The sequence below is a fragment of the Oryctolagus cuniculus genome, chromosome 8 (assembly GCF_964237555.1).
Source record: "Oryctolagus cuniculus chromosome 8, mOryCun1.1, whole genome shotgun sequence".
Taxonomy (NCBI): Eukaryota; Metazoa; Chordata; class Mammalia; order Lagomorpha; family Leporidae; genus Oryctolagus; species Oryctolagus cuniculus.
The window spans coordinates 65,019,605-65,044,120 of NC_091439.1; the positions used below are offsets into that span (position 1 = coordinate 65,019,605).

Consider the following 24,516-nt stretch of genomic DNA (forward strand, 5'->3'; position numbering starts at 1 on the left):
AAATCCAGCAGAAAGAACCCTGGACTGAATCTAGAACTAACAAATCCGGTCCAAGAAATGTATTTTCCAGGCATATCATGTTTCCTCAAACCAAACATATAAAAAGTTGAATTTTAATAAAAGGTTGAGGGTTAGTAAGTTTTAAAATCACTTCCACTGTATGATTTCTTTACCTGACAAGCAATATTATCAGGAACATCTGCTTGATTTGCAAATATCCGGCCTAGGTGCCATATTTGAGGAATGAAAATACCCTCTGTTCATGACTCTCTGTTTGTTTACTTTTGAAGATTTATTTATTTATATGAAAGACAGAGTTACAGAGAGGCAGAGGCAGAAAAGGGTGAGGGGGTTTTCCATATGCTGGTTCATCCCCCCTGTGGCCGCAATGGGCGGAGCTATGCTGATCCAAAGTAAGGAGCCAGGAGCTTCTTCCCAGTCTCCCAGGTAGGTGCAGGGGCCCAAGGACTAGGGCCATCTTCCACTGCTTTCCCAGTCCATAGCAGAGAGCTGGATCAGAAGTGGAGCAGCCGGGACTTGAACCAGCGCCCATATAGGATGCTGGCACTGCAGGTGGCAGCTTTACCTGCTATGCCACTGTGCCAGCCCCATGACTCTCTATGTAGTAGACAAAAAACAACCACTTCAACCTAAATCTCAGGGTTATTTTAACTTAAAGACAATAAAAATCCAAAGTACCTTGAATTTCTCAATAGAAATGTGCCACATGAGAGGGAGGTCCATAAATCTTAAGAATGTCTCCACTTCTGTAGCTTACCATCCAACAGAGACGGATTGATTTAGACCCAAGTTATGGGTAGCAGTATGGCCACCTAACTGGAGATGTCAGAAGTTGTTTGATGAGGAAGAATGCAGAGGTGTCACTGCTAATGAGATAGCAATTTAACAATAAAAACCAGTAGCTTTGCAAGTTTTACCAGACAACAACAGGAAAGCTGGCAGACAAAACATGATTAGATCATCTTGTTAGGGGAGGGGAGGAGATAGAGAAAGTAGAAGAGAATAGGAGAGGGATTTCTCATGAGAAATTTATTCATTTTGGAGGATAAGAAGTCCCAAGAATCTGCTGGTTGCAGACCCAGGTGGGCCGATGATGTATTGTTTTCAGCTTGGTTCTGAAGGTCGGAGAACCAGAGAGCCAACACGGTCAGCCCCAATCTGAGCCCCAGTCCAAAGGCAGGAGATGACCAATCTCCCAGCTCAGAGATGGTCAGCTAGAGAGAACCATTTCTCTCTTGCTCTGCCTTTTGTTCTGTTCAAGTCTTTCACAGATTGGATGAGGCCTGTTCTCATTATACAGATGAATCCGCTTTACTCTGTCAATGGATGCAACTCTCACACTCATTCAGAAAGCCCCTCATGGATTCACCCAGAATAACGTTTAACCAAATATTTGGCCCAGTTAAGTTGATAAATAAAATTAACTATCAGAAATCCACTCCTTGTCAACTTGGCGCCTATATCCTTAAGCCACATTTGGTCTACATCTACATATATTTTTAAACCACTCCTTAAACCACATTTGATCTACAGATAAAAGACGATAACTAGTCGTATTTCCACCTAAAGTGATACAGCTATCCTTCATAGAACTGAAAATGAACTAACCCTCTCCACAGAAGAGCTTAAATAATATGATAAGAGTCAACAATATTTAAATTCTATGATACAAAGTCAGCAATATAATTTAACAAGGACAGGGAATATATATTATATATAATGTATATGTATCTATTGCATATGTAAAACAAAATGAGGAGGAATCTCATGACAGTTACAATCCTCATTCATATAACTGATCAGGAGGACATAGCTGGAATTTATAACTACCTTCTACTATCCCTTCTATCTTACCTTCACCTCAGCAAGCACCTCAGACAGTCACGGCTCTTCCTTTGGTGGGCAGACATAAACCATTCCTGAAGCATCTAGGCCCTGAATATTTTTGCCTGGATCAGGCCTTTGAGGTTTTTCCATTGGCCTTAATCACAGGGCATGGTAATACGAAGAAATGAGCAAAGGGACCCCCTGGATTTTTTATTTTATTTATTTATTTACTTGAGAACTAGAGAGATAGAAAAACAGAGAGACAAAGAGGGCTCCATTTTGGTGGTTCACTCCCCAGATGCTTGCAATGGCTGAGGCTGAGCCAGGGTAAAGCCAAGAGTTGGAAGCATAATCCAGGTCTGCCAACCCAATTACTTGAGCCATCACCTGTTGCCAGGCAAACTCTTCCTCTCTTCCATTGTGGAATAACAATTCAGTTTCTCTTGGTAGTTAGGATTAATCACTAGCCACCACAGTAACTCTGTTTCTTATTCACTGCTTCAAAGTCATAAAAAGTCCAAGGTGACCAGGCAGTGGTCTTTTTTTTTTTTTTTAATTTTTTGACAGGCAGAGTGGACAGTGAGAGAGAGAGACAGAGAGAAAGGTCTTCCTTTGCCATTGGTTCACCCTCCAATGGCCGCCGCGGCCGGCGCACTGCGCTGATCCGATGGCAGGAGCCAGGAGCCAGGTGCTTTTCCTGGTCTCCCATGGGGTGCCGGGCCCAAGCACCTGGGCCATCCTCCACTGCACTCCCGGGCCACAGCAGAGAGCTGGCCTGGAAGAGGGGCAACCGGGACAGAATCCGGCGCCCCAACCGGGACTAGAACCTGGTGTGCCGGCGCCGCTAGGCGGAGGATTAGCCTAGTGAGCCGCGGCGCCAGCCCTGGGCAGTGGTCTTAATAGCTCTCACGTCAATGAGATCATTGTTTAGTCTCTTGATAGAAGCATTCCTCCTTCCAGAATAGAGACGTCTAGGCCATCTGGATACAAGGTCACGTGAACAGGAAGAAAATTCATTTGTTAGCAGGTCATTAATGATAACAGTGAGTAGTGTTGGGCAGGGATTGTGGTATAGCTGCTTAAGCCTCTGCTTGGGACACCCACATCCCGTACCAGAGTGCTTGTTTGAGTCCCAGTTATCCACTCCTGATTCAGCTTCCTATTAATGAATCTTTTTTTTTTTTTTTTTTTTTTTTTACAGGCAGAGTGGACAGTGAGAGAGAGAGAGAGAGAGAGAAAGGTCTTCCTTTGCCGTTGGTTCACCCTCCAATGGCCGCCACGGCTGGCGCGCTGCGGCCGGCGCACCGCGCTGATCCGATGGCAGGAGCCAGGAGCCAGGTGCTTCTCCTGGTCTCCCATGGGGTGCAGGGCCCAAGCACCTGGGCCATCCTCCACTGCACTCCCTGGCCACAGTAGAGAGCTGGCCTGGAAGAGGGGCAACCGGGACAGAATCCGGCGCCCCGACCGGGACTAGAACCCGGTGTGCCGGCGCCGCCAGGCGGAGGATTAGCCTAGTGAGCCGCGGCGCCGGCCCCTATTAATGAATCTTGAGAAGTAGTGGATGGTGGTTCAAGTGCTTGGGCCACTTCTACCCATGTGGGAGGTGCAGATGAAGTTCTGGGCTCCTGGCCTTGGCCTTGCTCTACCTTGATTCTTGCAGGCAGAAGAACCAGTAGATGGAAGATTCATTCTCTCTCTCTCTTTCTCTCTCTCTCTCTCTCCCCATCTCTATCTCTATCTGTATTTCTATCTCTATCTATCTATTTCCTTCTCCCTCTCTCTCTTTCTCTTCCCCCATCCCTGTGTGTATCTTATTTTGCCTTTCAAGTAAATGAAAATAATAAACATTTTTAAAAATGGTGAATGGTGTTATTGTTACCACTTAATTCATAGACACCCTGAACCTTTGCCATGGGAGAAACAACACCATTAATTGGACACCTGACTCAGAGCACAGTCTCATGGAGGGTCTTATCCCAGTTCTACAAGGTATTTCCCACCTAAACGGCATGGTAACTGAGTCCTCAATAAGTCACCCCATGATTCTATAAAGCCATTTGCTTCAGGACAGTAAGACCAGTGAATTCCAGGAACACAGGCCTATGGCCATACTTCTTTTGCTGTGATGTGAGCTCATTGAAGCAATACAATGTGGGATACCATGACATTGGATGAGGCATCCTGTAAGGCCACAGGTCATAGTTTTTGTAAAAGTGTTAGGTGCAGAGCAAGCAAATCTGTATCTAGAATAATTTTCTATATCAGTAACAACAAAATAATTCTCCCTCCATGATAGAAGTAATCCAAGGCAATCCACCTAACACCAGGTAGCTGCCTGACTGTCCTGAGGAATGGTGCCAAATCAGGGATTTGGTGTTGGTCTAGGCTGCAGGCAGATTGGGCATCGAACTATGGCTAGCCAGGTCAGGATTACTGAGTGGAGGTCCATGTTGATAAGTCTATGCATAGCTTCTATTTCTGTCACCATGGTCACCTTGTCCATGAGTCCACTGGGTGCTGATGGGGTGACTGAGGTAAAAGAGTGACTGGTGTCCACAGAATAAGTCTTCCTATACTGATTATTAAAATCTTCCTCTGCTGAGGTACCCTTTGATGATGTTCATATAAAGTGCAAATATCTTCATGATTTCATGATTTTTGGCCATTCAAAGAGGTATAGCCACATAATTTCCTGTACTGCCTTATCACCAATTTTCCAATCATCTTCCTCACAAGTCCTGACTATCCAGCCAAACCATGGGCCACAGCCAGTTGTTATATGAATTGGTTTATAATTTCACATCTGGCCATTTTTCCTTCCAAGGAAAATGAACAACCAGGCATACTGCTCAAAGCGCTGCCCACAGGAAGGATTTTTCTTCCTCATACACAGGGTTGCAAAAATCTTTTTTTTGTTTGTTTGTTTTTTTAAAGATTTTATTTGAGAGGTAGAGTCACAGACAGTGAGAGGGAGAGACAGAGAAAGGTATTCCTTCTGTTGGTTCATTCCTCAAATGGCTACAATGGCTGGAGCTGTGCCAATCTGAAGCCAGGAGCCAGGAGCCTCCTCAAGGTCTCCCACGTGGGTGTGGGGGCCCAAGCACTTGGGCCATCCTCCACTGCCTTCCCAGGCCACAGCAGAGAGCTGGACTGGAAGAGGGGCAACCAGGACTAGAACCAGTGCCCACATGGGATGCCAGCACCACAGATACAGGATTAACCTACTGTGCCATGGTGCCAGCGCCGCAAAAATCTTATAACCTTGTAGGGTGAAGGAACGCATCCTACTTGTTGGAACCTGGTCTATAATCAGTATCTATAACATTGTTATATTATGTACAAATATGTTAGAATAAGGGTAGTGTAAGGGGTCAGGTAGCTAGAACAGGAGTGCTGCTAACCATCTCCACTATAAGATTCAAAGTAAACAGGTAAACCCACCAAACAAGCACAAAGACATGGATGGCAGCATGGAACAGTAAAAAAGAATATAGACATTGAAATTGGAATTTGTCTCTCACTACTGGTGACCTTAAGCAAATGGCTTAATGTCTTTGAGTTTGTTTACACATCTATAAATGATGATAATATCCATCTCATTGGATTTTTATCAGGTTGTGAGGATCTAATAGGAGCATTTGAACATTGCCTCTTTGACATAGTTAGTACTTAATAATATTATTTCTTGGTCCCTGACACTTTATACCCACCTGCCAGTGGCATCTCACTTGATAATGAAAAGTTGAAGTAGAAGGGTATAAAGGAGTAAGTGTCTCCAGCAATCCTTGGCCTATCTGACCTCCTGTTCTTGAGAAGAAATCAAATTAAATTCGTGATGATGATAAAGCAAAGCCAACTAGCCCTGTGTGTCTAGAACACTGAATCCAGAAGCATTTTAGTAGCTCTTGGTAAAGATAAAAGAGGATAACAATAGGAATCATGTTTTCTAAAGATTTCTCAGCCTAAATGTCACAATTCTAGAGAGGCCTTCCCTGGCTTAACGATGGCTTCCTAAATTTATTTACTGCCTTATACGCAGGACCTAGAACCATGTTGGCTATATAATGGATATGCCACAAATAGTAAATGCTGAATGAAGGAAGGAAAAAGCTTACAGAGCAGGGAGAAAGAGAAACAGAGGGAAATGTTCTTGGTTCTGGTAGGAAACTCAACAGAAAGGGATAAGGAAGCACATCACGGAGACTTCAACAACACACTTGAAGAAACTCAAAAACTTTTGTTCATCAAAAGAATCAATCAACAGAGTGCAGAAATATCTGACATAATGGGGGAAAATGTTTGCAACCTACTGATACGACAGTGTTAATATTCAGAATTCATCAGCAACTCAAAAAACTCACCAACAAAGAAAACTAACAATCCAGTTAAGAAATGGGCAATCAACTTCAACAGACAGTTCTCAAAAGAAGAAATACAAATGGCCTACAAATATATGAAAAAATGCACAGTGCGACTAGCCCTTAGGGAAATGCAAATCAAAACCACAATGAGATAGCACTGCACCCCTGTTGGAATGACTATTATCTAAAAGACATGGAGTAAAAAATGCGGGAGAGGAGGCGGAGAAAGGGGAGCTCTTACACAGTTAGTGGGGATGTAAATTAGTGCAACCACTGTGGAAAATAGTATGGAGAGCCCTTAAAAAAAAGATATAGACTTGCCATACAATGCTGCAGTCCCACCACTGGGTATATACCCAAAAGACAGGAATTCATTGTATCAAAAAGATACCTGCACCACCATTTTCATAGCAGCATGTTCCCAATAGCAACATGATGGACTCAACCACACTGTCCAGCATCAGAGGAATAGGCAAAAATAATGTGGTACATTTTTACAATGGAATATTGTCCAGTCATATAAAAATGAATGAAATTCTATCTTTTGCGTCAAAATGTCTCCATTGGCAGCTGAAGGACATCATGTTGAGTGAGATAATCTGGTCACGGAAAAACAAAGACTGCATGAGCCCCCTTAGAGGTGGGAGCTGAAATTAAATAAACAGATAAACTAACTAAAACAAAATGAAATGCCTGTATCAGTTTAGCTACTTTGTCAAATATTATTTTGAATCTTTGGTTTGTCTAAGGTCTTGCACCTGACAAGGGGTTAGAGTAGGAGATTTAAACCCAAAACTGTTTAATTTAAAGCCTGGATACCATCCTTTATGAAATATAGAGGTACACTGCCTCTATAAAATATAGATATTACTCACTCAAAGCTATTAACCACTTTATTAAATATTAAAAGCCTAAAAACTGTATAAGAACTTTATCGAGTCGCTGTACACGGCATTCTTTAAAAGTTTCTTATAAAATGAAATGCTTTCATTTTAATCCTGTATCCAATAGACTTCTATTATAACATTCAAAGTACATTTTCATAGAAAAATAGGGCCCAGGGCATAATAGAAACATTCTAGCTCAAATAGAGCTCTTTAAAAAATCATGCTCCAGATAAAGTTAATGTATAATGATAAAATATTCATGTTAACCAAGTCTCACAACTCATACAAAGCACGGAAGTCATACTTTTGTCTGACAAGAGTTCAATAGCCCAACATGGAAAATGCAGGGTTGAATGTCACCGTCTTCAATCTCCTTCCTTTACCAAGATTTCACAGGTAGCTCTCAGTGGCTGACACAGCGCTCTTCCAACCCACATGGCGAAGCTGCTGGCTTCCAGAAATAAATAAGTTGAGTTAGGTTGCAGTGGGAAAGAGATAGAAAATAATCCAGAGGTAGAATTTCAAAGCAGGTTGAGAGAGGCCTAATGAGGAAATTGATTTCCAGAAACCCAAAGCCAAGAGCATCAGAAACAAAACTCCTAGGAGTCCTCAGGCAACATGCCAAGTTTGCTCTTTATTTTATAAATTCATAGAATCGTTGCATTTTAATGCCTAGAAAGAACTGGAAGCTTCCATCCCTACTTTTCATACAGACTGGAGGCCTGGAAAGGTTAAGAAACACATCCTGTTCGGCACAGCTACTTCAAAAGAGACTGTTTTAAGCTGCTTCATTTTATCTGTATCTTCACAATATTTACTTTAACAAACTGAAAACTTCATTCAAATAGCATTAGTAGGTGATGCTAGCAAATCAGCAAACCACGGTAAATTCTTTAACAATTATCTTTTTTTAGCAATTGTTAAAAAGAGGCGTTATAAAAAAATACTAGGGGGAGAAATTTGAGCACTTAGAATTAAGATGTTTGATGAAGCTAAAAATAAACAAACTGAAAACTAAACAGGGCAGCTTGTACAAATGCACTTCAAAAAGTTGTTGGAAAATGGAATTAAAAGATTATTTTTGTGCAAAAAAAATTGATATCCATGCATACTTGTTTCAAAATGTGCGTTCTTGGGGCCAGGACTGTGGTGCAAGGGGTTAACGCCCTGGCCTGAAGCACCCACATCCTATATGGGCATTGGTTCGAGTCCAGGATGCTCCACTTCATATCCAGCTCCCTGCTACTGCCTGAGAAAGCAGTGGAGGATGGCCCAGGTCCTTGGGTCCCTGCACCTGCATGGGAGACCATGAAGAAGCTCCTGGCTCCCGGCTTCAGATCGGCGCAGCTCCGACCGTTGTGGCCAATTGAGGAGTGAACCATCAGATGGAAGACCTATCTCTCTCTCTCTCTCTCTCTCTCTCTCTCTCTCTGACTCTCCTCTCTCTGTGTAACTTTGATTTTCAGATAAATAAATAAATCTTTAAAAAAAAAAAAAGAGCAGATGTTCCTGCCCTGTTTAAAAAAAAAATGTGCATTCTTTACAAACTTTTTGAAAGTCCCTCACATACATGTATTTCAGAACTTTTTGTACCAAAATAAACTTGGCTTTCAATTTTATTTTCCACAAATTTTTTAAAAGTTTTGCTCAATTTGTTTGTTTGAAAGGCATAGAGACAGACCAAGCTCTCACTGCTGCGTCACTCCTCAAATCCACGTCCTCCTTTTGGGTGACAGGGACTCAACTACTTTAGCCATCATGCTGCCTCCCACGGTGAACATTAGCAGGAAAATGGAATAGTGAGCAGAGCTGGGGCCTGAACCTGGCATCCCAACATGGGATTCTGGTGTCTCAAGCATTACCTTAACTGCTACATCAAATGCCAGCCCCATTTCTTGAAGTCCCCATGAGTTTTTTGAAATACTGTTTAACAAAATCCAACAGCAAATTTTACAGCAACCATTGTTATACCCAGATAGAACGAGAGAAACTGTCAGAACAGCTAGGGTATTATTAGCAAAATACTTTTTACATACAAGAGTGCCAGTTGGCACAAGCTACCCAGGGACAAATTTGGAGTGAAGAACAAGAAAGGATCAAAGTGGCCCTGGAAAATAAGAGCAACTGAGACGGAGCTGAGAGATGAATCCATGCAGCATAATTCACTTTGCTGACTTGGCAGCTCATCCAGGCCAACAGAACGAGGTTCTGTAAATGGACACATCCAACAGGGGTTGAAAAAATAAAACACTTCTACCATGCCAAGATACATTAAAAAAATTTTTTTTAAACACTCTGACAGTACTCTTGGGGATGTGAGCTTCCAAGAGTCAAGAAAGAGAACTGAGGTTTCTACTTCGGGCTTCTTTGCATTGCAGTGTAGATCAGGCACACAAGAGAGCGCAGAGAGATCATGGAGTAAATTGATATGCTCTATACCATGCGCCTCAAATTTTGAAAGTTTTTTAAATAGCACTGGCAACATTTTTATTATTATTTTAATCGTTCGTAATCTCCTGTTGGACTTTGACATAAGACCGTTTTTCCATTTTGGTTGCCAGCGATAGAACTTGGTCAGCTGCCACGCTGAACTGGTTCCACACTCTTTCTCGCCACTATCTGTAATGGGACTCAGCTGTGGTGAAAGGAAAGTTTGCGATCCTTAATCACGGCAGCTTGGGGAAGCTCTCTGCCAGACATGGGAAGTTTCTGACCCTCATGGAAACTCAGAGAAGGAAGGTCAAGTGTCTGGCCTTTAGGGTGCGCAGCGGCGTGCTGGAAATAGGGGGAGATCTCTGGAAAGTCACACTAGCAGGAGGGCACTGCATCCGCTGAGCAGTGTGCCAGCCCGGGACTCTGACTGCGGCTGGGCATTGACGCCGGGACGGCACAGGGCCAGCAGCGCCACTCGCTGGGCTGCTGCATGAACCTTGCCGCGTCTGACTGTAGCATCCAAGTGCGGGAGTGAACGGTCACATTTTCCAGGCTGTTGCTTATTAGGGAAATGCCTGTGAAGTCGTCTTTTGTAAGCTACAATATGATACATGAGGCCAATTATTAATGTTAGCAAGCAAAATAATTTTATCATGGTGAGTACACACACACATATACAACATAGAACTATTTGTTCCTTCATTATTTTAATATATTTTAAGTTTCCTATCTCATGTAACTTAAAGTGTTCTTATATGAATGTGATATAAATTATCAGTCTAGTAAGATGTGGTATAAATTAGTCTTTGGTGAAATACTTAAGGCATAGGCTCGCTGGGTCAAATGGGAAAATTATTATAGATCTACCCCCCCAAAAAAACCAAATTCCAGTGACTGGTGACAGAACTGGAAACTGAAGCTAGGAGGAGGATCAACTTTGGGGGTCATTTCCTTACTGTAGCAACACCCATTTAAAGAGGTAATATGCACAATGGCAAATGTACAAGCACTTGTGTTAGGTATACAGAGTAGTTAAACTCAAGGGAACAGAAGGTGGGATAGTGGTACCAGGTGTTAATGGAGAATGGAGGTGGGGGCTGTTGTGGTTTAATGGGTATAGGTTTCAGATGGGGATGATGAAAAGTTCTAGAAACAAATAGAATGATTGTACAACAATGTGACTAGAATTAATAGCATTGAACCATACACATAAAATGATCAATTTTATTTAAAGTATATTTCACCATAATTTTTAAAAAATTATTTCAGATGATGCGGCCACTTTATATTGAATAACTGATTGACAGAGGTTTTTTTTTTTTTTAATTTTTTTGACAGGCAGAGTGGACAGTGAGAGAGAGAGAGACAGAAAGAAAGGTTTTCCTTTGCTGTTGGTTCACCCTCCAATGGCCGCCCCGGCCAGTGCGCTGTGGACGGCGCACTGCGCTGATCCGAAGGCAGGAGCCAGGTGCTTCTCCTGGTCTCCCATGGGGTGCAGGGCCCAAGCACTTGGGCCATCCTCCACTGCACTCCCTGGCCACAGCAGATAGCTGGCCTGGAAGAGGAGCAACCGGGGCAGAATCCTGCGCCCCGACCGGGACTAGAACCCGGTGTACCGGTGCTGCAAGGCGGAGGATTAGCCTAGTGAGCCGCGGCGCCGGCCGACAGAGGGTTTTTAAAATTGTTAAATGAACAGTACTTATTTATATATACAAGTTCTTTCGCAAATCAGTAAGGAAATGAAAACATTGGTGCAGATCTCTTGTCCTGAATCACTTCTAGACTGGCAGGCAGGCAGAAGCAATTTCAAAAAATGAAAAGTTCACACTTTAACTAAAACATGGCTTAGCTGCAGCTAAGTACCATCTCTCCCCTTAAAGGGAGTGGAGACAATTTCATCATCTATAACTGAGTTGTAAATATTATAAAACTCAGGAAAACAGAAAGACATTAATAGAATGCACATGGAGCCAGAGCAAAAAGAATCATTACACCACACTGCTTGAATCACAAGTGAGTACATGTATGAAGGAAACGTGAATGAATCCAGTTAAAAAGTTTGATATGCCCATAAAGAAAAAAGCTAAAAGATTTTGGCATATATATACCGAGAGAGATATGAAACAGGAAGGAGTTAACTTTGTACCATCACTACTAGAGACTAACAATAAATGAAACATGAAAGCAGACCCTGGGAGGCCACAGTAATGGCTTAAATAATTGGGTCCTTGCCACAAAAGTGGGAGACCTGGATTGAGTGCCCAGTTGCTGGCTTCAGTCACTGGCCCAGCCCAGGTCTTAGTGAATATTTGAGGAGTTAGCCAGTGGATGTGAGTGAGCGCTTACGCGTGCATTCTCTCTCTCTCTCTCCCCTTCTCCCTCCCACTTCTCTCTCTCTCCCTGCCTTTCAAACACATAATTTATTTGCAAATTAAAAAAAAGAAACATTGAAGACACCCTTTCTGCTATTGAAAGAGCTATGGCAATGCGACAGAGTTAATACCATCTGTGGGGAGCAATCCAGACTGGACTAAGTTACTGAAATTAAGACTTATTCTATGCATCTGCTCTCCCACAATATGGCGCTGGGAGAGAAGTAAACAGCTTCCGCACAGCTGCCTCCAGTTCAACTGATAAACTGTAGGACTTGCTCCTGATTGGAGGAGAGCAGCGTACTCAGCGTGTGGGCAGCCGAGTTAGGATTGGCGGAGGAGGACTATAAAGGAGGAGAGAGACGGCATGCACCAGGAACATCTATGGGGAACATCTAAGGGAACCCGTGCAGCCCCCGAGAGAGCCGGCCGGCGGTGTGCCGCTCCCCTGCGGAAGTGGGGAATGTGGCCAGGGGGAACTGCCCTTCCACGGAGGTGGAAGGGATAGTAGCCAACCCGGGAAGAACCAGCAGCAAACCCGGGGAGGGCCGAGCAGACGAAAGAACAGCGCAGGGTCCTGTGTCGTTCCTCCACGAGGAGGGGGAGCGACAACCATCTCTGTCTAAACAGAATCAAATAGGAGGTAGTGAAATTATAGGTAGGCTAACCCTACTGGAAAGGGGGAAAACAAGACAAAGGAAACTAAACTGGATTAAGTCAATTGCTTGGAAATGAGTCACTCAATAACTCTGTCCCCTAAAGCAAATGCATTCCCAATCTGACCATTATCACAGTAGGTTTTGTGCAATACTGGAAATCTGCAATGCCCTTTATAAATAAGTGGAAGAGTCAGATCGTTTCCTTCAAAACAAAGACTGTTGTCATAAAATTATGCTTGCAATAGACGTAATCATTTATTTCAACAACTGCCTTGAAGTTTTTCTCTCCAATAAGCAATGCCTGCTCATATATCTCCATTTTTTTCTTTTTAATTTTCAAAGTGGGCACCAAGTTGGAAAATGTTTCCATCAAGCACCTACCACAACTTTAGAAATATTGAAAGAACTGTCTCCCTAAACCCTTGGTTACTTACTCTTACAGCAAGGATCTTGGGACAACACCAGTCACTAAGACGCACCAAGGCTCCGTGGACACGAGAGCTTCAGAGGCCGGCTCCTCGGGTGCAGGCGCATCTCCAGCTCCGCACTCCACACACTTCTGCCTTCCAAACTTTGTCTCCCTTGGTTCCTCTTTTTTTTTTTTTTTTTTTTTTTTTTTTTTGACAGGCAGAGTGGACAGTGAGAGAGAGAGACAGAGAGAAAGGTCTTCCTTTGCCGTTGGTTCACCCTCCAATGGCCGCCGCGGCCGGCGCACTGCGCTGATCCGATGGCAGGAGCCAGGAGCCAGGTGCTTTTCCTGGTCTCCCATGGGGTGCAGGGCCCAAGCACCTGGGCCATCCTCCACTGCACTCCCTGGCCACAGCAGAGAGCTGGCCTGGAAGAGGGCAACCGGGACAGAATCCGGCGCCCCAACCGGGACTAGAACCCGGTGTGCCAGCGCCGCTAGGCGGAGGATTAGCCTAGTGAGCCGCGGCGCCGGCCCCTTGGTTCCTCTTACTTTTGCTCACCACACCCAGTAGGTAGCTCTCAGGAGAACAGCATTTCATTCTTTTCTAATCTTTTTTCCCGTGTTTACACCCTTTCCTGCTTTGCTGTTAAGGTAGCTATGTCCATTCTAATTCTTTGCTTGTTTCTTACTTGTTATTTCACATGGGGAGTTGGGTTGATTGATCCAATAACTACCTGAAAAACCAGACAAGAAAGCAAAAGTTTCACTGGTTTTCTGTTTTCTTCGATAGGACTAGAGATTTTTTTCTGTTAATAATTTAAAACTTTTAAATCATTCCATTTTATTTATTATTTTGTCAGCAAAACATTAATTCTGAAATGCCTGCTCTATATCTAACTATGTCAATTTTCAGAATTGCTGAATATCTCACTGGGTCAAAAAGAGGCACTTGTTGCTATATGCCATGTAGCATCTAGAAAACTCTTATGCACACAGTCAGCCACACACATATGCGAGTCCACACACATACTACACACACGTCTTAATTTGGAGTCCTTATCATAGTCTCAGCAAAGTCTAACAAGACTTCCCCATGAATCCAATTCCAGTAACTTATGCCTAACAAAAGACGATGTGTTAACATAAATACACATCTACAAAGTGTGCTGAACTCACTGATGGGGCATTCTCAGTCATAAACAACCATATTCTCTTTCAACATTTGTTGCTAACGCGTATAATAGTAGCAGACGCAACACACAAAGCCTGAAGGAATGAGAACATTTGGCTCATGCAAAGAGTAAACAGATTTTTCAAATATATTATTTCTCAAAGAAATAACCTGGGATATGAGAAATGACTGGGAAGAAGCACGGTTATTAATGCAGTTTTGTTTTCCAAATTCCTAAACCTAGCCATATGTTCCGCATTATGAATATGCAGATGGCCTCAATACAGTTATTTTTTCTCTAATTAAAACCATCAGGGTAAAATAATGCAGTAGTTTCGGAAGCTGATTCAGCTGGGTCTCTTTCTTTCCTTCTCTGAAAGTGCACCAAGCCTCTCCATGTTTATGTAATTTGAAGATTCTTGCTGTTAAATGAAAAAGAGAGACGAGCAAAGCAGCAGGAAGGGTGGCTTTATTCTTGGTGTTCCTTGTGGTAGACTGTGCATTCGATGAAGAAAATGCCTTTCACAGATGGATTTCTCCTGGATACTTTTGCATAGAGCCCCCTGTGGCATTTCCAAAGCAAGGAGTTCTCAGCAGTCAGCACCCTTGCTGGGTCTGTCCTTGATCCAATAAAGATGTTGAAATCAAGTGTATCAAGTTCACCCGTCAGCCTGTCTGCATGTAGCGTTAATGACAGCTATAGGCTGAGCGTGTCAATCAGGCCAGTGTAAATTGCTCAGGGTAGGGGTTTGACATTCCATGCATATGATAAGGTGCTTGTACATTGCCTGTCTGAGGAAGACTGAAACTGACCACAGATGACAAGTATGTGAACTGTAACTATACCTGCTCTTCATCTGTAAACAACGTTGTAGCAGCCTAATTCTGCTCCAGGCTTTTCTCTTTCATCTAAACAATGCTTGTACCTTTGGCTCTTGAGTGATCCTAGAACTGAGTGATTTTTTCCAGCCACTAGAATGCCAGCCTAAGAGTGCACCAGCGTTTTCCCTTAGCTAGTATATATGTTGGTAAATGTGGTACTTGGTTTTCATAAAAGGAGTAGGGGAAAATAAACAGAAAGTACGGCGTAGGAAAAGAGATGAGCATGCAGTAAGCTGCCACTGTTCCCTGGAGAACCTAATTTTCTTCAACCTGACAAACTGGAACAGCTGAACTCATCACAGCTGCAGCTTTGGCAGCCAGAACAAGATGGTGGCCAAGGAGCAGTTGAGTAAAAATGGCGGCAAGATGAAAGATGCACGTTCCCTCGTCTCTGGACAATGTCCTTCTTCGCAGGAACTCCGAAGCCTTTATTGTGGAAGTTTTCATTTAAAATGAAATAGTGATCCTAGGCAGGTGTCTGGCACACTGGTTAAATGCCACTGGGGACACCTGCATCCCGTATCTCAGGGCCTGGGGTTCAGTCCCAGCTGCTTCTGATCCAGCTCATCTGCTCGCGCACATGCCAGGAGGCAGATGACGGCTCAGACACCAGGGTCCCTGCCGCCCGCGTGGGCCCCTGATACTGGGTGACGTGAAAGAAAAGCGCTTTTAAAGACTGAACTTGAATTCAACGCATTTCGTGTAAATGTGGGCCTAAAAATGACTCCAAATCATGAAGAAGAGCACTTGGGGAAACTGAACATTCTGCAAAGTGAAGTATTCCTTTGCCTTTTCTAACTTGCATGGAATTTAGGTCTTTGCTCATCTAAACTGGAATTGTTTCCTGCCTGGGTGCTCACAAAGTTCTCAGGGCAAAAGATGCTTGATTCTTTTTTTTTTGTTTGTTAAGTCATCTTTTTCATGCCCTAATTGAAGAGTACTGATGATTTTTTTTTAAGATTTTATTTATTTATTTGAGAGGTAGAGTTACAGACAGTGAGAGAGAGAGAGACAGAGATTAAGGTCTTCTTTTCGTTGGTTCACTCCCCAGATGGCCACAACAGCCAGAGATGTGCCGATCTGAAGCCAGGAGCCAGGTGCTTCTTCCTGGTCTCCCACACGGGTGCAGGCACCCAAGCACTTGGCCCATCCTCCACTGCCCTCCCGGGCCACAGTAGAGAGCTGGACTGAAAGAGGAGCAGCCGGGACTAGAACAGGAGCCCACATGGGGTGTCGGCGCTGCAGGCGGAGGATTAACCTACTGTGCCACAGCACCAACCCCAAGATGCTAGGTTCTATCTGGAAAGATCATGTTAGTTGGGTATTCTAAGGACTGTTTGACTATGGGAGGATTTGCATGAACAAGTCCCATGGAACTGTTACAGATACTGCTGAGTAGACAGCGACCTAAATAATTTTCTAAATTTCTCCAAGTCTCTTACTCCTTGTGGGAAGTATTCCCCTCTCATTTCTGCACCTTTCTATGAAGGGAACCAAGGGCCCTGCATGCCACAGTCCCTTCTTGCCAGCTGGTCTTCGGTAGATTTTACCAGTGGGGGAATGAAGGCTTGGAGAGGGAGGGAGGAGTCACTCCTTCTTGCCTGCTTCCTGAATTTTTGTCTCCAGCTTCCATCAGCATCACCAGGCAATACTTCTCCAATCCAGCAAAGGCAAATCCTTCTAGTAGCAGAGTCTGACTTGCCAACACTCACAGAATCCTTAAGGGTTCTAGAACCAGTCCAGCCACGCCCCTCCCAGGATCCCAGCAGCCGACGACCAGCATCCATTCTCAAAGGTCTGTGTGCCAGTCATCCAGGGCCCCTTGTCTGAACTCAGAGATACTGGGACCTGGGGGCATGCACGCCTCAGAACCACCTCTGCAGGACTCTGTTTAATAATCTCAACTTCTCTTTGTTCCTGTACCCTGAGGGAGTAGCTGCTGCTTACAAGTGGTTTCAACTACATAATTTGCCCAGCCCAGTGAAAACTGAAAAAGTGGACACACACACCCCCGGCTTTTAAATTAGTAAGAATCTTTTTACTTTCTTAAAAATGTTTATTCATATAAAGAAAACACATTCTATGTATTTCCTAGGGTACAATTCTTAAGACAGTGGTAGCAGAGCATTAAACCAAGCCTGGGACCCTGCAAAATAAGGCCTCTTTGCAAAGGCCAGAGCCACACACTCATGAAACCAGCCCTGCTGACCCAGCCCACTTCTGGGGAATCTTAATGCTCCTTTTTCTGCTTTTTAAGTCTTGAATACAAAGTTAAAAGTTCCTGACACTGGATTTTCTGTTAGCATAGCTGGAGTGCCTTCTCTCTCATGACTAGATCCCGTATCTTTTTGCCTCCTGATGAGAGGTGATAAGAGTGCGTGTGTTGCCCAAGCAAAAGAGGCCTCCTCTCCTGCTTTCCCTCCCAAGGGGAGACAGAACCCCGCATTCAAGTTCTCACCATCAGATCAGGGCATCAACGTCCATACTTTGTCATCCTGCCATTCATCCCATTGCACTGGTGGTGTTTGTTGCAAACCGAGGTCCAGCAGTGTTCTCAACAGGGCAGCACAGGGACCTCGTTTGTACAAGCACGAGGAGCCTATGAGTATTTACTATTCTAGAAAATTAAACAGGAAAAAAAAGTAATAGCTCTAAACTACTTAGAATTGTTTTAATTCCTCAAAGTCCCTGGCAAGTTAGAAATCAAATCTTCCAGTAGTAAACACTACCTTCAATAATCATTTCCCATCTATCTCTCATGTGTCTTTTTTTTTTTTAAGATTTATTTATTTTACTCAAAAGTCAGAGTTGCACGGAGAGAGAGGGAGAGGCAGAGAGAGAGGCCTTCCATTCTCTATTTCACTCCCCAATTGGCCACAACGGCCAGAGCTACACCGTTTGGAAGCCAGGAGCCAGGAGCTTCTTCTGGGTCTCCCACATGGGTGCAGGGGCCCAAGGACTTGGGCCATCTTCTGCTGCTTTCCCAGGCCATAGCAGAGAGCTGGATAGGAAGTGGAGCAGCCGGGACTCGAACTGGCGTCCACATGGGATGCCGGCACTGCAAGCAGCAGCTTTACCCAGTATGCTGCAGCGCTGGCCCCTCTCAAGTGTCTTAACCCTTGTTTAGCGGGAAGCGAAGGAGCAGAGAAAGAAATTCTTTGGGGGAAAGCAGAGACTAACAAAAGGGCTCTCGCAAACACTAACTTGAGGTCCCTCAAGGATAGAGCCCTTTAGTCAAGCACTCCCTGTTGAAGACTGCAGAGAGAAACACCCTCGTGTCATTAAAAATAAAATTCCCAGCCGGCGCCACAGCTCAATAGGCTAATCCTCCACCTGCAGCACCGGCACACTGGGTTCTAGTCCCGGTCGGGGCGCTGGATTCTGTCCCAGTTGCTCCTCTTCCAGTCCAACTCTCTGCTGTGGCCCGGGAAGGCAGTGGAGGATGGCCCAAGTCCTTGGGCCCTGCACCTGCATGGGAGACCAGGAGAAGCACCTGGCTCCTGGCTTCAGATCAGCGCGGTACGCACCGGCCGCAGCGGCCATTGGAGGGTGAACCAACGGCAAAGGAAGACCTTTCTCTCTGTCTCTCTCTCTCTCACTGTCCACTCTGCCTGTCAAAAAAAAAAAAAAAAATCCCTTGAGGCCAGCATTGGGAACTAGCAGGTTAAGCTGCCGCTTGCAATGTTCCATCCCGTAGGAGTGCTGGTTCAAATGTGACTTCCCACCCAGCTTCCTGCTAATGCACCTGGGAAGGCAGCGGAAGATGGCCCAAATACCTCAGCCCGTTTTTTACCTATGTGAGGGACCCAGATGGAGTTTCTGGCTCCTGGATTCAGTCTGACCCAACCCTGGCTGTTGCATGCTTTTCTTTTGGGGAGTAGGGGGCCAGGCAACATTGCAAGATCTCTTTCTCTCTTCCTTTCTTTTTCTCTGTGTGTGTGTGTCTGTCACTCTGCCTATCAAATAAATAAAACAAAATCTAAAAAAATTAAAAATCAAAAAATATAATTCCCTTTTCTCAGTAAAGGGTGAATACAGCATCAAATACTCACATCACAGTTATCCTATGATTTGACACAGCTATCACCATCATCCCAAAGTGCTGTCAATAAGCCTGAATATAAAGAATCTCCAAAATGTTCACCAAAAATGTAGATTATGAAAAACTATACTTGGATTAAAAAGAAAGTTTGCATCAAAATAAACTTAACTTTTAATTCTATATTCTGGGGCTGGCACCGTGGCTCACTTGGTTAATCCTCCGCCTGCATGCCAGCATCCCATATGGGCGCGAGGTTCTAGTCCCAGTTGCTCCTCTCCCAGTCCAGCTCTCTGCTGTGGCCCAGGAAGGCAGTGGAGGATAGCCTAAGTGCTTGGGCCCCTGCACCTGCGTGGGAGACCAGGAGGAAGCATCTGGCTCCTGGCTTCGGATCGGTGTAGTTCTGGCTGTAGCGGCCATATGGGGAGTGAACCAATGGAAGGAAGATCTTTCTCTCTGTCTCTCTTTCACTGTCGAACTCTATCTATCAAATAAAAAAAATTCTATATTCCATGAACTTTTTGAAGTACCACTCTTTTTTGGCTCCACCCTGTATCACCACTTATAGAACACATAGCAGGTGTCAGGTTCTGGAGTAGGCAACTCCAAAATGCTTTTGTTATGTCCATTTTACTTAAGAAGGAACTTGAGGCTGAGATTGCTTAAGGAACTTGCATGTGGCCATGTTGAACGGTAACTCTAGCTGATACAACAAATGATTTGTGTCTCCTAGAAACAAACAACAAATTCCTCAAGTTGTTTTTGTGTTATTTGCAGAGCCGTTGTGAGTTAATTCATCTTTGGGGGTACTTGTCTACCTTGGAGAGGAATTAACTTAGTAGATCACTAACAGATCATTGCTCGAAGGTGACAGCATGCCACTACCAAAGGCAATAACACTATTAGTTCAGAGCCTCTAACCCTCCGATAGCTTTTTGAGTCTCTCACACACACCAAGGATAACACTAGAGGCCAAAAAAGAACTAATTCAATTGTTGAGACTTAGACGTACTTTTGAAAGTCATCACAGGTCAGGTAAAATCCAGAATAATGCTCCCTTCATTATGCAAATACTTTTATGTCTCTTACCATCTGATATTAAATAGACAGATTGTCTGAATATTTGTGCAAGTTTTTTGGCTTTTATTTAGGTCATTGGTATTAGCTTATACTTTCCTATACAATCACTTGCCAGGCTCCTTATCAGTCATGATTTTTACAGCTCCAAAGTAAAAAGAGGTATAAATGCCATTTCCTCTTACCCTTTCTTGCCTACCCCAGTTCCTATGAATGAAGGTCCCACAGTTTGTCCCTGTAAGTAATAATATAAAGCATAAAGGCAAACATGATTTGTAATTTGAATCTATGAATAACCACAGGAAGCGTAACTGCAAAGTTTTGATGTGCACTGAATTACCTGCCTAAAGGCAGAAGTAGTACATTCAGGAAGGCATAGATAGGGCAGCTTCACCTCTGCAGATTCCTAAATCTGCAAATCTATTTAAAACCCAGAGCAGAAAAACTGCGTATCCAATCAAGCACAGTGAACACAATTTGGAGCTTTTCTCAGCCAAATTCATATTCTTTAGAAAAGTAAAGAGGGTGGAGAGAAAAAACCTGCAGTCTCAAAACTCAGGAAAAGTGTCCATGACGGCTGGGCTTGTTAGGCAGACTGACAGCAACTAACAGCGTCCTTAAACCCAGCTCAGGGCGTGGAGGAGGATGCGTTGTTTCCCAAGGAGCTGTAAATAATATCAGTGTGATGGAGTTCAACTTTAGCCTGAGTCAGCAAACACGTCTCCCCATTGTTCACCCGCTAATTGTATATATTTGCACTTCTTTAGCATCAGCAAACCTCTCAGTCTAGAATGGCTATTTGAGATGCGCAACTTTGTTCATACTTCAGCAAAATACTAAAGTTACCTATGGTAAAGTAAAAAAAAAAAAAAAGCAAGAACATTGACACAGTGATCTGATCATTCCTCTATATATTCTACTCTCAATGGTGAGCGGGAACTTTACTCTTTAATAATGGCCTTCCTACAAGAACTCTGCCATTGATGCTAACCCTACCTTGCAGACACACTTCTTTGAGATGTATATGCCTATGTGTTTGTGCAAGTTCATCTCAGCCATGAGCCTGATGCTCAAAAATGTACCAAGGAGCATGTTTGGGTGAGGCTAGAAGAGGAAACAAATGAAAAGAGGATTCTAGAATAACCATGAGTACTAATGTAACATTTATTGTCTCCCAGGTTCTGATTGAAGAACTGCAAACATTACTTCATTTAGTCTTTAAGCACACCCCTAGAAGTAAGTACTGTTAATATCTCTCCAATTTACAATCAAAGAAACAGAAATGGAAGATTAAAGTGATTTACCTTAGTTCACACAACTGAGCAGTGAAAACTGTGGTTCAAGCTTAGGTATACTCTTAATTATGATGCCATGAGGTCTTTTGTGAAAGGTAAAAACCTTTTGAAAGATTATCCTGAAGGCGCAACAACACAAGTGACTATCCTATAATCAAGTGAAAGACTTTTTAACCTGCTCCTCACCGTGTTATATGACAGATGGAAAACAAATAGATTGGTAGAATGTAGAAGGTATTTTATTTACATAAAATGAAATAAATTAGCTGTAAGTTTCTTCATAATTTTGAAGGAGAATTACAGGTAGGCACTTGATGCAGTGGGTAAAGCACCACTTGGAATGGCAACGTCCTATATCAAAACACCTCGGTTTGAGTCCTGGCTCTGCTTTTGATCCCAGCTTCCTGCAAATGCATAGCTGGGGAGGCAGGAGAGGGCGTGGGGTAGGGGGTGCATGGGTGATGAGCTGTTGGATCCCTGTCACCCATGTGGGAGACCTTGATTGTGTTCTGGGTTCCTGGCTATGACCTCTTGGCTCAGCCCTTGCTGTTGCAGGCACTGGAGAGTGACTCAATGGATTGAAGATCTCTCTGTCTCTCTCTCTCTCTCTCTCTCCTTCTCTCTCCTTTTAAAATAAACAAATAAAAGCTTAACAATAGAAAAAGATGAATTTTTTTTCTGATCATGAAATTACATGTCAAGTGAGATGTCATATACTAAAAAAAATGAAAATTGGGAGGAGCTTTATAGATAACTACTGAGGCAAACTGAATATGGCTAAATCTACATACATGAAACTTCTGATGACTTTTTATTAACATTTCTATTACCCATCTCTAAAAGCCATATTTTACCTCCATTGTCACATGAAATCAAAGCCTGCAGTAGGACTTCCTGGGTACCCTGTGCAGTTCAGTTCAACTAACAATGTGGGAGCCTCTGGTGTGGGTACTTAATTATGCTATGAATTTGACATGCTTTCTGCTCTCTCTTGGGGGCTCATATCTGAGAACAGAAAAGATAGGCACACACTAGTCAACACTGGAAGTCGGCTATCTCTGACAAATTCCAGGCTACAGAAATAGTGGAGGAAAGGTAGGAGCCAAGGTGAGCAGCTGAAACGCCTTGTGGAGAAGCTGGGATGTGAGATGTTGGAGAATCAGTAGCCAGGAGCATGGGACGAGGGCCTTGGAAGAGGAGTAAGTGAGTGAGCACCAGCCAAGGACTCCAAGAAGCTGCAGTGTCAGCTGAGTGGATGGTGACGTTGTTGCAAGAGATAGTGTAGGGACAGACCAGAAGAACCCATGTCCTTACCTAAGGAAGCTGGTTCCTTCCCAAATATCAGACAGAAAAGACCAATGCATAAAAGTGGATGGCTCCTTCTGACCACCCAACTCTCTTGGGAAAGTGAGAACTATTCAAAGCAATAACAATAGCTCCCTGCTGTGGCCCGGGAAGGCAGTGGATGATGGCCCAAGTGCTAGGGCCCTGCACCCCATGGGAGACCATGAGAAGCACCTGGCTCCTGCCTTTGGATCAGCGCAGTGCACCGGCCGCAGCGCACCAGCCGTGGCGGCCATTGGAGGGTGAACCAACGGCAAAAGGAAGACCTTTCTCTCTGTCTCTCTCATTATCCACTCTGCCTGTCAAAGCAATAACAATAATCATACAGTCCTTTCTTCACTGAGTCCACATAATTTCTAGTGGGAAAAACATGGATTCCTAGTAGATGATGCAGTGGACTGAGAGTCAGTAGAATCCAGTTTTAGCTGTGGTTACTTAAATTGTATACAATGTGCCCTTGGGCCAATCTGGGACACAGTTTCCTTAGCAATAATGCAAGGCAGCTGGCTTTGCAGGATGAGCCTGCTGAATCCCACAATTCTATGGAGAAGCCTCAACTGACGCTGAGAACGGAAGAGCTCCTATTCCTATATATGGACTTTTACCTAGATTATCACTTAAAGAAAATATTCTGGGGCCGGCGCTGTGGAGTAGGCTAAGCCTCCGCCTGTAGCGCCAGCATCCCATATGGGTGCCAGTTCTAGTCCCAGCTACTCCTCTTCCAGTCCAGCTCTCTGCTCTGGCCTGGGAAAGCAGTAGAAGATGGCCCATGTAGTTGGGCCCCTGCACCAGCCTGGGATACCTGAAGGAAGCTCCTGACTTCTGGCTTCGGATCGGCCCAGTTCCAGCCATTGCGGCCATCTGGGGAGTGAACTAACAGATGGAAGACCTTTCTCTGTCTCTCCCTCTGTCTGTCTGTAACTCTACCTCTCAAAGAAATAAGTAAAAAATCTTAAGACTAAAAAGAAAAGAAAATAGTCTAAGCTTTATAAAACTGAGAAACCCCTGACTGAATCACCTCTACCGTTCCACAGAATTCAAAACTTCATTTTTTAGGTATGTCATTGTAAAAGTGAAAAGAAAAAATAACAAAGGAGCAGGGAGTGTAGGAAGAAGGGTGAGTAGGATGAGAAGTATTATGCTCTTAAAACTGCATACAAATGAAATTAAAGAAGCGTATCAGCAGCACAGTGGGTGACTACAGATTTCAATAGCGCATTATGCTCTTATACAGAGGAGCTGGTAGGCTCCAAACACGGTGGAAGGGCATGGAGATGGGAGGTGATCCTCGGTTGATTTGATCAATTTATGCTATTTGCATATTTCGAAATATTGTGCTATGCCCCATGAAGGTGTTCAAGTATTATATCCTAACAAAAAAGAAACAGTTTAAATAAAGTGGAAAAAGAAATGTAATAAATAAATAAAATATCCAGGCCCCTAAAATAGTGCATTTCTCATTAATATCCAATTATGCCCCTTATGCTCACATATGTTCATGTGTTTTTGTGGATGCATATCATAATACCAGAGTTGGGTTCCAGTTTTGTCTCTTCATCTAATGAGCTGCATGAATTATTTTCTCGTATTTTTATGAGCATATATGTAGGAAAATGCACACTTTAAACACACAGTGTGGTCAATAGTAGAAAATGACTGGAACCAAGCAGAAGTTCCCATGGAAAATGAATTTCCTGATGCAGCCATTGTCCCAGCAGTTCTTTATATCCTGGAAAATG

General features: G+C 43.7%; 1 long non-coding RNA gene across 1 annotated transcript in view; it reads right to left on the reverse strand.

The window, feature by feature from the left end:
• Positions 1-13,151, reverse strand: part of LOC127483288 (uncharacterized) — a 48,984-nt gene extending 35,833 nt beyond the window's left edge. Inside the window, exon 1 of the long non-coding RNA XR_007909430.2 lies at positions 12,995-13,151. This is a non-coding gene — a long non-coding RNA (uncharacterized lncRNA). The remainder of the gene's footprint in view (positions 1-12,994) is intronic.
• Between the last annotated feature and the right edge of the window lie 11,365 nt (positions 13,152-24,516).